Below are 12134 nucleotides of genomic sequence, written 5' to 3'. Positions count from 1 at the left end.
TTTTAACTGGTCACTCCAAGGTAAGCCTGTATGGTCCTATTTTCAAATGATAATAATTAGGTAAATTAATACATTTGATTGGTTATCTCATCTTTATAGCATCATACCTGGGCACAAGTAAAATTTACAAGCCTTAAGAACATCTTTCTAAAACATGCTTAATCAAGAGAGGGGGATCATAGTCTTTGTGATAAAGATGAAAGGGAACAATATTAAGCAAGAAGCTTAATTCAAGAAATGGAGGATTTACCCCAAACATTTTTCATTCTGTGTCCATCTCGGTAAGTGTAACTATATGTAATTAAACACTTTAGGGGCCCGCAGCAGCTCTCTGCCCCCAGACCCTGTGAGAGAGAGACCCAACCGCCTGGTCAGGTGGGCACTCCTGAGGCTGCAGAGCAGAAGGACCACCAACACTGCTCACCCCTGCCCACATCCCTGGCCCAAGAGGAAACTGTATAAGGCCTCTGGGCTCCCGTGGGGGAGGGCCCAGGAGCGGTAGGACCCCTGCCTGAGACACCGCTGGAACCTGAAGGAAACAGACCGGATAAACAGTTCTCTGCACCCAAATCCCGTGGGAGGGAGAGCTGAACCTTCAGAGAGGCAGACAAGCCTGGGAAACCAGAAGAGACTGCTCTCTGCACACACATCTCAGACGCCAGAGGAAAAAGCCAAAGACCATCTGGAACCCTGGTGCACTGAAGCTCCCAGAAACGGCAGCACAAGTCTTCCTGGTTGCTGCCGCTGCAGAGAGCCCGTGGGCAGCACCCCACGAGCGAACTTGAGCCTCGGGACCACAGGTAAGACCAACTTTTCTGCTGCAAGTGACCTGCCTGGTGAACTCAAGACACAGGCCCACAGGAACAGCTGAAGACCTGTAGAGAGGAAAAACTACACGCCCGAAAGCAGAACACTCTGTCCCCGTAACTGACTGAAAGAGAGGAAAACAGGTCTACAGCACTCCTGACACACAGACTTATAGGACAGTCTAGCCACTGTCAGAAATAGCAGAACAAAGTAACACTAGAGATAATCTGATGGCGAGAGGCAAGTGCAGGAACCCAAGCAACAGAAACCAAGACTACATGGCACCATCGGAGCCCAATTCTCCCATCAAAACAAACATGGAATATCCAAACACACCAGAAAAGCAAGATCTAGTTTCAAAATCATTTTTGATCATGATGCTGGAGGACTTCAAGAAAGACGTGAAGAACTCCCTTAGAGAACAAGTACAAGCCTACAGAGAGGAATCGCAAAAATGCCTGAAAGAATCGCAAAAATCCCTGAAAGAATTCCAGGAAAACATAAATAAACAAGTAGAAGCCCATAGAGAGGAGACACAAAAATCCCTGAAAGAATTCCAGGAAATCAAAAATAAACAAGTAGAAGCCCATAGAGAGGAGACACAAAAATCCCTGAAAGAATTCCAGGAAAACACAATCAAACAGTTGAAGGAATTAAAAATGGAAATAGAAGCAATCAAGAAAGAACACATGGAAACAACCCTGGATATAGAAAACCAAAAGAAGAGACAAGGAGCTGTAGATACAAGCTTCACCAACAGAATACAAGAGATGGAAGAGAGAATCTCAGGAGCAGAAGATTCCATAGAAATCATTGACTCAACTATCAAAGATAATGTAAAGCGGAAAAAGCTACTGGTCCAAAACATACAGGAAATCCAGGACTCAATGAGAAGATCAAACCTAAGGATAATAGGTATAGAAGAGAGTGAAGACTCCCAGCTCAAAGGACCAGTAAATATCTTCAACAAAATCATAGAAGAAAACTTCCCTAACCTAAAAAAAGAGATACCCATAGACATACAAGTAGCCTACAGAACTCCAAATAGATTGGACCAGAAAAGAAACACCTCCCGTCACATAATTGTCAAAACACCAAACGCACAAAATAAAGAAAGAATATTAACAGCAGTAAGGGAAAAAGGTCAAGTAACATATAAAGGCAGACCTATCAGAATCACACCAGACTTTTCGCCAGAAATTATGAAGGCCAGAAGATCCTGGACTGATGTCATACAGACCCTAAGAGAACACAAATGCCAGCCCAGGTTACTGTATCCAGCAAAACTCTCAATTAACATTGATGGAGAAACCAAGATATTCCATGACAAAACTAAATTTACACAATATCTTTCTACAAATCCAGCACTACAAAGGATAATAAATGGTAAAGCCCAACATAAGGAGGCAAGCTATACCCTAGAAGAAGCAAGAAACTAATCGTCTTGGCAACAAAACAAAGAGAATGAAAGCACACAAACATAACCTCACATCCAAATATGAATATAAAGGGAAGCAATAATCACTATTCCTTAATATCTCTCAATATCAATGGCCTCAACTCCCCAATAAAAAGACATAGATTAACAAACTGGATACGCAACGAGGACCCTGCATTCTGCTGCCTACAGGAGACACACCTCAGAGACAAAGACAGACAATACCTCAGAGTGAAAGGCTGGAAAACAACTTTCCGAGCAAATGGTCAGAAGAAGCAAGCTGGAGTAGCCATTCTAATATCAAATAAAATCAATTTCCAACTAAAAGTCATCAAAAAAGATAAGGAAGGACACTTCATATTCATCAAAGGAAAAATCCACCAAGATGAACTCTCAATCCTAAATATCTATGCCCCAAATACAAGGGCACCTACATACGTAAAAGAAACCTTACTAAAGCTCAAAACACACATTGCACCTCACACAATAATAGTGGGAGATTTCAACACCCCACTCTCATCAATGGACAGATCATGGAAACAGAAATTAAACAGAGACATAGACAGACTAAGAGAAGTCATGAGCCAAATGGACTTAACGGATATTTATAGAACATTCTATCCTAAAGCAAAAGGATATACCTTCTTCTCAGCTCCTCATGGTACTTTCTCCAAAATTGACCATATAATTGGTCAAAAAACGGGCCTCAACAGGTACAGAAAGATAGAGATAATCCCATGCATGCTATCGGACCACCACGGCCTAAAACTGGTCTTCAATAACAATAAGGGAAGAATGCCCACATATACGTGGAAATTGAACAATGCTCTACTCAATGATAACCTGGTCAAGGAAGAAATAAAGAAAGAAATTAAAAACTTTTTAGAATTTAATGAAAATGAAGATACAACATACTCAAACTTATGGGACACAATGAAAGCTGTGCTAAGAGGAAAAATCATAGCGCTAAGTGCCTGCAGAAAGAAACAGGAAAGAGCATATGTCAGCAGCTTGACAGCACACCTAAAAGCTCTAGAACAAAAAGAAGCAAATACACCCAGGAGGAGTAGAAGGCAGGAAATAATCAAACTCAAAGCTGAAATCAACCAAGTAGAAACAAAAAGGACCATAGAAAGAATCAACAGAACCAAAAGTTGGTTCTTTGAGAAAATCAACAAGATAGATAAACCCTTAGCCACACTAACGAGAGGACACAGAGAATGCGTCCAAATTAACAAAATCAGAAATGAAAAGGGAGACATAACTACAGATTCAGAGGAAATTCAAAAAATCATCAGATCTTACTATAAAAACCTATATTCAACAAAACTTGAAAATCTTCAGGAAATGGACAATTTCCTAGACAGATACCAGGTACCGAATTTAAATCAGGAACAGATAAACCAGTTAAACAACCCCATAACTCCTAAGGAAAGAGAAGCAGTCATTAAAGGTCTCCCAACCAAAAAGAGCCCAGGTCCAGACGGGTTTAGTGCAGAATTCTATCAGACCTTCATAGAAGACCTCATACCAATATTATCCAAACTATTCCACAAAATTGAAACAGATGGAGCACTACCGAATTCCTTCTACGAAGCCACAATTACTCTTATACCTAAACCACACAAAGACACAACAAAGAAAGAGAACTTCAGACCAATTTCCCTTATGAATATCGACGCAAAAATACTCAATAAAATTCTGGCAAACCGAATTCAAGAGCACATCAAAACAATCATCCACCATGATCAAGTAGGCTTCATCCCAGGCATGCAGGGATGGTTTAATATACGGAAAACCATCAACGTGATCCATTATATAAACAAACTGAAAGAACAGAACCACATGATCATTTCATTAGATGCTGAGAAAGCATTTGACAAAATTCAACACCCCTTCATGATAAAAGTCCTGGAAAGAATAGGAATTCAAGGCCCATACCTAAACATAGTAAAAGCCATATACAGCAAACCAGTTGCTAACATTAAACTAAATGGAGAGAAACTTGAAACAATCCCACTAAAATCAGGGACTATACAAGGCTGCCCACTCTCTCCCTACTTATTCAATATAGTTCTTGAAGTTCTAGCCAGAGCAATCAGACAACAAAAGGAGATCAAGCGGATACAGATAGGAAAAGAAGAGGTCAAAATATCACTATTTGCAGATGAAATGATAGTATATTTAAGTGATCCCAAAAGTTCCACCAGAGAACTACTAAAGCTGATAAACAACTTCAGCAAAGTGGCTGGGTATAAAATTAACTCAAATAAATCAGTTGCCTTCCTCTATACAAAAGAGAAACAAGCCGAGAAAGAAATTAGGGAAACGACACCCTTCATAATAGACCCAAATAATATAAAGTACCTCGGTGTGACTTTAACCAAGCAAGTAAAAGATCTGTACAATAAGAACTTCAAGACACTGAGGAAAGAAATTGAAGAAGACCTCAGAAGATGGGAAGATCTCCCATGCTCATGGATTGGCAGGATTAATATAGTAAAAATGGCCATTTTACCAAAAGCAATCTACAGATTCAATGCAATGCCCATCAAAATACCAATCCAATTCTTCAAAGAGTTAGAAAGAACAATTTGCAAGTTCATCTGGAATAACAAAAAACCCAGGATAGCTAAAGCTATCCTCAACAATAAAAGGACTTCAGGGGGAATCACTATCCCTGAACTCACGCAGTATTACAGAGCAATAGTGATAAAAACTGCATTTATAATAGCCAGAAAATGGAAAGAACCCAGATGCCCTTCAGACAGATAGACCAATGGAATAGAATTGAAGACCCAGAAATGAACCCACACACCTATGGGCACTTGATTTTTGACAAAGGAGCCAAAACCATCCAATGGAAAAAAGATAGCATTTTCAGCAAATGGTGCTGGTTCAACTGGAGGGCAACATGTAGAAGAATGCAGATCGATCCATCCTTATCACCCTGTACAAAGCTTAAGTCCAAGTGGATCAAGGACCTCCACATCAAACCAGACACACTCCAACTAATAGAAGAAAAACTAGGGAAGCATCTGGAACACATGGGCACTGGAAAAAATTTCCTGAACAAAACACCAATGGCTTATGCTCTAAGATCAAAAATCGACAAATGGGATCTCATAAAACTGCAAAGCTTCTGTAAGGCAAAGGACACTGTGGTTAGGACAAAACGGCAACCAACAGATTGGGAAAAGATCTTTACCAATCCTACAACAGATAGAGGCCTTATATCCAAAATATACAAAGAACTCAAGAAGTTAGACCGCAGGGAAACAAATAACCCTATTAAAAAATGGGGTTCAGAGCTAAACAAAGAATTCACAGCTGAGGAATGCCGAATGGCTGAGAAACACCTAAAGAAATGTTCAACATCTTTAGTCATAAGGGACATGCAAATCAAAACAACCCTGAGATTTCACCTCACACCAGTGAGAATGGCTAAGATCAAAAACTCAGGTGACAGCAGATGCTGGCGAGGATGTGGAGAAAGAGGAACACTCCTCCATTGTTGGTGGGATTGCAGACTGGTAAAACCATTCTGGAAATCAGTCTGGAGGTTCCTCAGAAAATTGGACATTGAACTGCCTGAGGATCCAGCTATACCTCTCTTGGGCATATACCCAAAAGATGCCTCAACATATAAAAGAGACACGTGCTCCACTATGTTCATCGCAGCCTTATTTATAATAGCCAGAAAATGGAAAGAACCGAGATGCCCTTCAACAGAGGAATGGATACAGAAAATGTGGTACATCTACACAATGGAATATTACTCAGCTATCAAAAACAACGAGTCTATGAAATTCGTAGGCAAATGGTTGGAACTGGAAAATATCATCCTGAGTGAGCTAACCCAATCACAGAAAGACATACATGGTATGCACTCATTGATAAGTGGCTATTAGCCCAAATGCTTGAATTACCCTAGATCCCTAAAACAAACGAAACTCAAGACGGATGATCAAAATGTGAATGCTTCACTCCTTCTTTAAATGAGGAAAAAGAATACCCTTGGCTGGGAAGGGAGAGGCAAAGATTAAAACAGAGACTGAAGGAACACCCATTCAGAGCCTGCCCCACATGTGGCCCATACATATACAGCCACCCAATTAGACAAGATGGATGAAGCAAAGAAGTGCAGACCGACAGGAGCCGGATGTAGATCGCTCCTGAGAGACACAGCCAGAATACAGCAAATACAGAGGCGAATGCCAGCAGCAAACCACTGAGCTGAGAATAGGTCCCCCGTTGAAGGAATCAGAGAAAGAACTGGAAGAGCTTGAAGGGGCTCGAGACCCCATATGTACAACAATGCCAAGCAACCAGAGCTTCCAGGGACTAAGCCACTACCTAAAGACTATACATGGACTGTCCCTGGACTCTGACCTCATAGGTAGCAATGAATATCCTAGTAAGAGCACCAGTGGAAGGGGAAGCCCTGGGTCCTGCTAAGACTGAACCCCCAGTGAACTAGACTATGGGGGGAGGGCGGCAATGGGGGGAGTGTTGGGAGGGGAACACCCATAAGGAAGGGGAGGGGGGAGGGGGATGTTTGCCTGGAAACCGGGAAAGGGAATAACACTTGAAATGTATATAAGAAATACTCAAGTTAATAAAAAAAAAAACACTTTAGACTTGAAAATCTTTATAGGCAAACCTCTGCAGTCATAACTTGGTACTGTTCAGTACTTAACTCAAAAAGAAGGAATTTCTTTTTGAATTTACATTTGTAAAGTAACATCATATGTGAAGATTGTAATAATACTGTATTACTAGATGAGTCATACTAAAAGTAAATGAGGTGAACTACTATTTATGACTACAATGCAATTTGCATTAAGAGCTAAAAATTGTCTAATCAAAGACTGAGCTCCAAACCATCATTTAGAGCTACCCAGTAAAATTTCCGAATATTTTGATGTTTCATTTCGCAAATAGAATTTTGATGATGACTCGTTTGGTTTGAAATTTGAAATTTTACTTGCTACATGTATCTTTTTTGTTAAGTGATTTAAATTAACTTTGATATAAGAAGGTATAAATATGAGCAAACTTGAACTTAGGATATCAGGTGGGCTCACAAAATATCAATTCCAGCAATGGAGAAAGCGTAACAATATTTTTGATAAATTCAGGCTTGGTGGTCAGTTTGTTCGGTGTCCTAACCACTTTTTGAAAGCAGAAGCTTGAACCACAGAGTTCTACTGATTGTCCTGAAGGACCAGGAAGATGAAGAGCCCTACATTGATTTTATGTTTATTACCATGAAGGCAAAGTCTGGATGAATGTTCTTCTTTTAGTGAGTGGGGCAGATAGAGCCTTAGGAAATGTGTACTACTGACTGGCTTCAAGATTCTTTCGTTGCTCTTTAAAAATTATAATTTTGTATTTTTTCAAATTATAATACTATTACATAACTTCCCACTTAACCTTTTTTTCTCTTTAGACCCTGCCACATCCCCCTTCTTGCTGGCTTTCAAATCCGTGCCCTTTTCATGGCTTTTCAAATCATTAATTATCTGTTTCATATGTGAGATATGGTGTGGTGTGGTGTGTGTGTGTGTGTGTGTGTGTGTGTGTGTGTGTGTGTGTGTGTGTGTGTTATGTGTGATATGGTGTGGTGTGGTGTGGTGTGTGTGTGTGTGTGTGTGTGTGTGTGTGTGGTGTGTGCGTGTGCGTGTGCGTGTGCGTTCTTAATTATGTAACCGACTCAATCTGTATAGGTTAGCAACACATATGTTTTCAAAGCTGACAAGGGAAGTGCTTGTATTTTACTTTTGTTGTTCACTGACTTAGGGAAAAAACAAAAGAAGCTGGAATGAGATTTAAAAAAAGGACATCGTTAGGTATTCGAAGTCTTATTTTAGTTTCCTGCAAGGAAGTGCATCACTAAACAGAGCTGAGGAAACATTATACCTATGCTCCGTGCTGTTTCCATCACTACGATATGGAAGAAAAAAGTAAGAGAGAAAGAAATTAAAACTGTAGCTTCACGTCTTCCAAATTAAAACCACGGAAGTAATTTAACATCTCTTGATTCTGTAATAAGGTGTTTGTGGTTGGATAATTAAGCAGCATTGATATCAGGGCTGCCTCTGTTTCATGGCCAGCAGGTGGGGTCCTGTAAAGGAGAGAATTGTCTCCCTCAGTGTTGCTTGCAGTTCAGTTATTAAAGCATTCTTCTAAGGTTAGTTTTAAAAACTCACACACATTAAAAGTTCCTTATGAAACTAATGACACAGACTACGGTATATCTCAAAAGAGCTTCTTGGGAAAGGTCAGTCAGTTGGTTCATTGTTGCATCTGGACTATTTGCTCCTTGAAAGGTCCTTTTGGTGACCTGTATATATGATTGGCATTTGGTGACAAGATGAAATATGAAGTTTCCTTAGCCAGGAGTGATCCCAGTCAACTGCCACAGAAAAGTAATTTGGTTTGTTGTTCTCTATGTGTCATACAAAACATATAACAAATAGCTAGTGACAGGAAAATTTCTCAGTGCTTTGAAAAGATTATGCACTTGGTACATCTTCTATTGACGTGTCAGTGAATCAAGATGAGGATATGATGGTGTTGAGGCTAAACAAGAAGAGAAACAAAACCTTGGATGCAACTGTAAAACAAATTAGGTATTTTGCCATTTTGCCATATTATGCAGGACTGACTATAATTTTAGAGTGATATTGGCCTCAGGGTGGTTTGAGCCACATTGTCTTAGTTCCCTGGATATGGCATCCCCACATTTCAGGAAACCCAGAAATGTTAGAAGGACTGTATGTAACCTAAGGAGTGTCTGCAGCAAATGAACTTTCCTCTCTCCAATGAAGCTTTGCTATGAGACGCTCTACCCTGTGGAAATTCTAGAATTTGCCTACATGTCTGAAATCCTAAGTGGGTTGTCTCAACATAGAAGATGTTTCTGTAATATAAAGAATTATTTCTGTTACATATGGTATCTGCACCACCCATGACTGTGTAAATTAAGTTCTAAAAGATGGAATGAGTGAAAATTTCCAGGAGCATCATTGGTTCCCAACTGAATGTCGTTTCTTAATGTCCCCATCTAAAAGCTGCTCAAGAGTAGAACAGCAGAGAACATAAGAACTCCTCATGAATATTTTTATTGCTTGTTTTTGTTTTTCTTATTGCCTGGAATACATCATCATCTTCATAGTCTAGCTCATGTCTATATTTTAATCAGCAACAAAATTGCAAGGAAAATGAGGAAGAGCAAGATGAGTTGATCTTAGCAGAGTGTGTTATCACTCCTTTGATTTACTCATAGTTTAAAAAAGTATTTCCCATGACTCAAAAGCACATCCCTCATTAGCGTCCAAAATTCTTTCTCTCTGCAACTAACCTGGGGGCTTTTTCTGACATGGAAAAATGATACATTTATTAGCTATAGATCCAGGAATAAATATGCTTTGTTTTTATCAACAGCATGCTAATACAACCTTCTTTATATTCCTAAAATAGCTTTTTTGTATAATAGCTGACAAATCATTATAAAATCCTCATCCTCAAATTAGAAAGTTTAATAAATTATACCCAGGCCTATACTTGTCTATTTTTAATGTTAGAAACAATTTATGAATAATGACAAAAAGTGGAACATTTAAGTTTATAAAAATGACAGTGACTGAGAGATAAAAGTTTACTGGTACATTGATAAGTCATTAAGAATATGTTGAATACTCTGTCCAATTAGCAAAAGAATACTATTATGTCTTCCCTTGGCACTGAGAAAATTTTCTAGCCACAGATTCTCCATCACTATATAGGGCTTCAACTTGTAGAATTGTATATGAACCTGATCAAATTAGTTGGTTCCTCCTTTGATGGCAGAACCACTACCACACTACTGGGCTCATCTGAGAAGGTCAGTCATAATGGTGACTCACAGTATTCACAGCTGGGCATGACTGATGACTACTGTTTCCCTTCAATAACGCCTTCCAGCACTCTGAAAGCTAGCTAGTAGGGACTTAGCTTCTAGGTCAGTACACATTTGACTTCTCAACTTTCTTTGAATTACCTATGTGATGTCTTCAGCAATAGAGGTGCTTAGGAGCATTGGCAATACCCATTAATGTTTCTGAGTCTATATGTTCCCACTTTTTAACATGTATGAAAGAACTTACCCCTTCCTGGCCTTGGGATATTTATGGCTAGCATGTGGTGTCTAGTCGGCACATCATTGTCTCATTACAGGGCAAAGTGTTTTATATGTGTGTATGTCTATATTTCAGGAAAAATCTATAGTAGTAGGTTTCTTTCTGACTTATTTTCAAAATGATTTAATGTTTGTTATTAGTCTCTATACCCCATCCTCCACCCTGATCTTTTATCCCGTACTTAATCCTCCCCATTCCACTATTCCCCATCCCCATTTACAATACTATTTCAATTTCTTGTCACTAGTAATACCTCCATGGTCTTTTTCTAATTTCCTGTCCTTTAAGATTATTCCAAATGAAACACACATATCTGAAGAGTCAAAACTAATGCACAAATTAAAGAAAGCATGCAACTTTGGCTTTCTGGTTCTGAATTAAGTCTCTCAGAATAAATGTTTCCAGTTCCTTTCATTTTCCTACGAGTTTAATAGTTTCTAAAATATTTTTCTAACACCGGGATAATATTGCATTGTGTAAAAGTACATCATTTTCATTATTCCCACCTTAGTTAATGAGATTCGAGGATGTTTCTATTTCAGACATGGGAAACTATTGTGGAAATGGAAAGCTATTGTTCGTGGAGGAACAATGACCATGGATTAGCAGGTATCTCGGTAACTGAAGATGGAGGTCCTTCAGTTACATGTTACATGCCTCATCTATAGCATTGCTCTTTCTTGTGATAGAACTACTTCCAAAGTTTTGAGGAACTGCCACACTGTTTTCCACATTGACTACACCAATTTACACTCATCCTAATAGTAAGTAAATCATCCTCTTTCCCTGCTTCTTTACAAGTATTTATCATCATTCACCATTTTGATCCTATATCTTATGACAAGGGAAGGATCAAATCTCAAATTAGAATTAACATAAACTTACCTGTGCCTACAGTTGACGTTCTTTAACGGTTCCTAGTTGTTTGGAATTTTTGGAAACTGTTTAGTTCCATAACCCATTTTAATGTTCTTTCTGTTTTTTTTATTGCTTTTTTTCCCTTTCATTCTTTGTATATTCTTAATAATTACCATCTTTCAGATGTATATCTGGTAGAGATGTTTTCCCATGCTGCTGGCGGTCTTTTCACTTGAATGAAGGTGACCTTTGCTGTGCAGAAGTTCTATGATTTCATGTAGCTTCATTTATTAATTGGTGACATAAATGCATGTTACTAGGATCCTTTTCAGAAAGTCTTTTCCTATGCCAATAATTTTAAACACATTTCCTACTTACACCACTATCACAGTAAGAGTATCAGATCTTCATCAGGTACTTGGTCCACTTGAAGTTTGGGCCAGGTAAGAGATTGGGATCTGGTTGCATTCTTCTACATGCAGCTGTTCAGTTTGACCAGCAGCATTTGCTAAAGATGCAGTCTTTTTTCCAATGGCTATTGATGGCCCCTTTGTCAATAATCATGTGGGGGTTTTTTGTTTTGTTTTTGTTTTTGTTTTTGTTTATTTGTTTGGGTTTACTTTTTATTTATTTTGTTTTGGATTGTTTTGAGACTGGAGAAATGGATCACTTAAGAGCTCTTGTTGCATTTGGAGAAATCTAGGAAACCAAGATTTATTTCCCAGAAATTATGTTAACTAACGACCCTCTGTAACTCCAGTTCCTGAGAATCTGATAGCCTCCTCTGGCCTCATTGGGCAGTACTCTCTTGGAGTACACATACATACATGCAAGCACACAGACATAGA

General features: G+C 38.9%; 1 protein-coding gene across 6 annotated transcripts in view; it reads left to right on the top strand.

Moving 5' to 3' along the window:
- The window catches only part of Lrp1b (LDL receptor related protein 1B), a 2121147-nt gene that overhangs the window by 927100 nt on the left and 1181913 nt on the right, over window positions 1-12134 (top strand). The window lies entirely within an intron of this gene.

This window comes from Rattus norvegicus, chromosome 3, assembly GCF_036323735.1.
Source record: "Rattus norvegicus strain BN/NHsdMcwi chromosome 3, GRCr8, whole genome shotgun sequence".
Taxonomy (NCBI): domain Eukaryota; kingdom Metazoa; phylum Chordata; class Mammalia; order Rodentia; family Muridae; genus Rattus; species Rattus norvegicus.
This window is presented reverse-complemented; position numbering and strand designations above follow the sequence as displayed.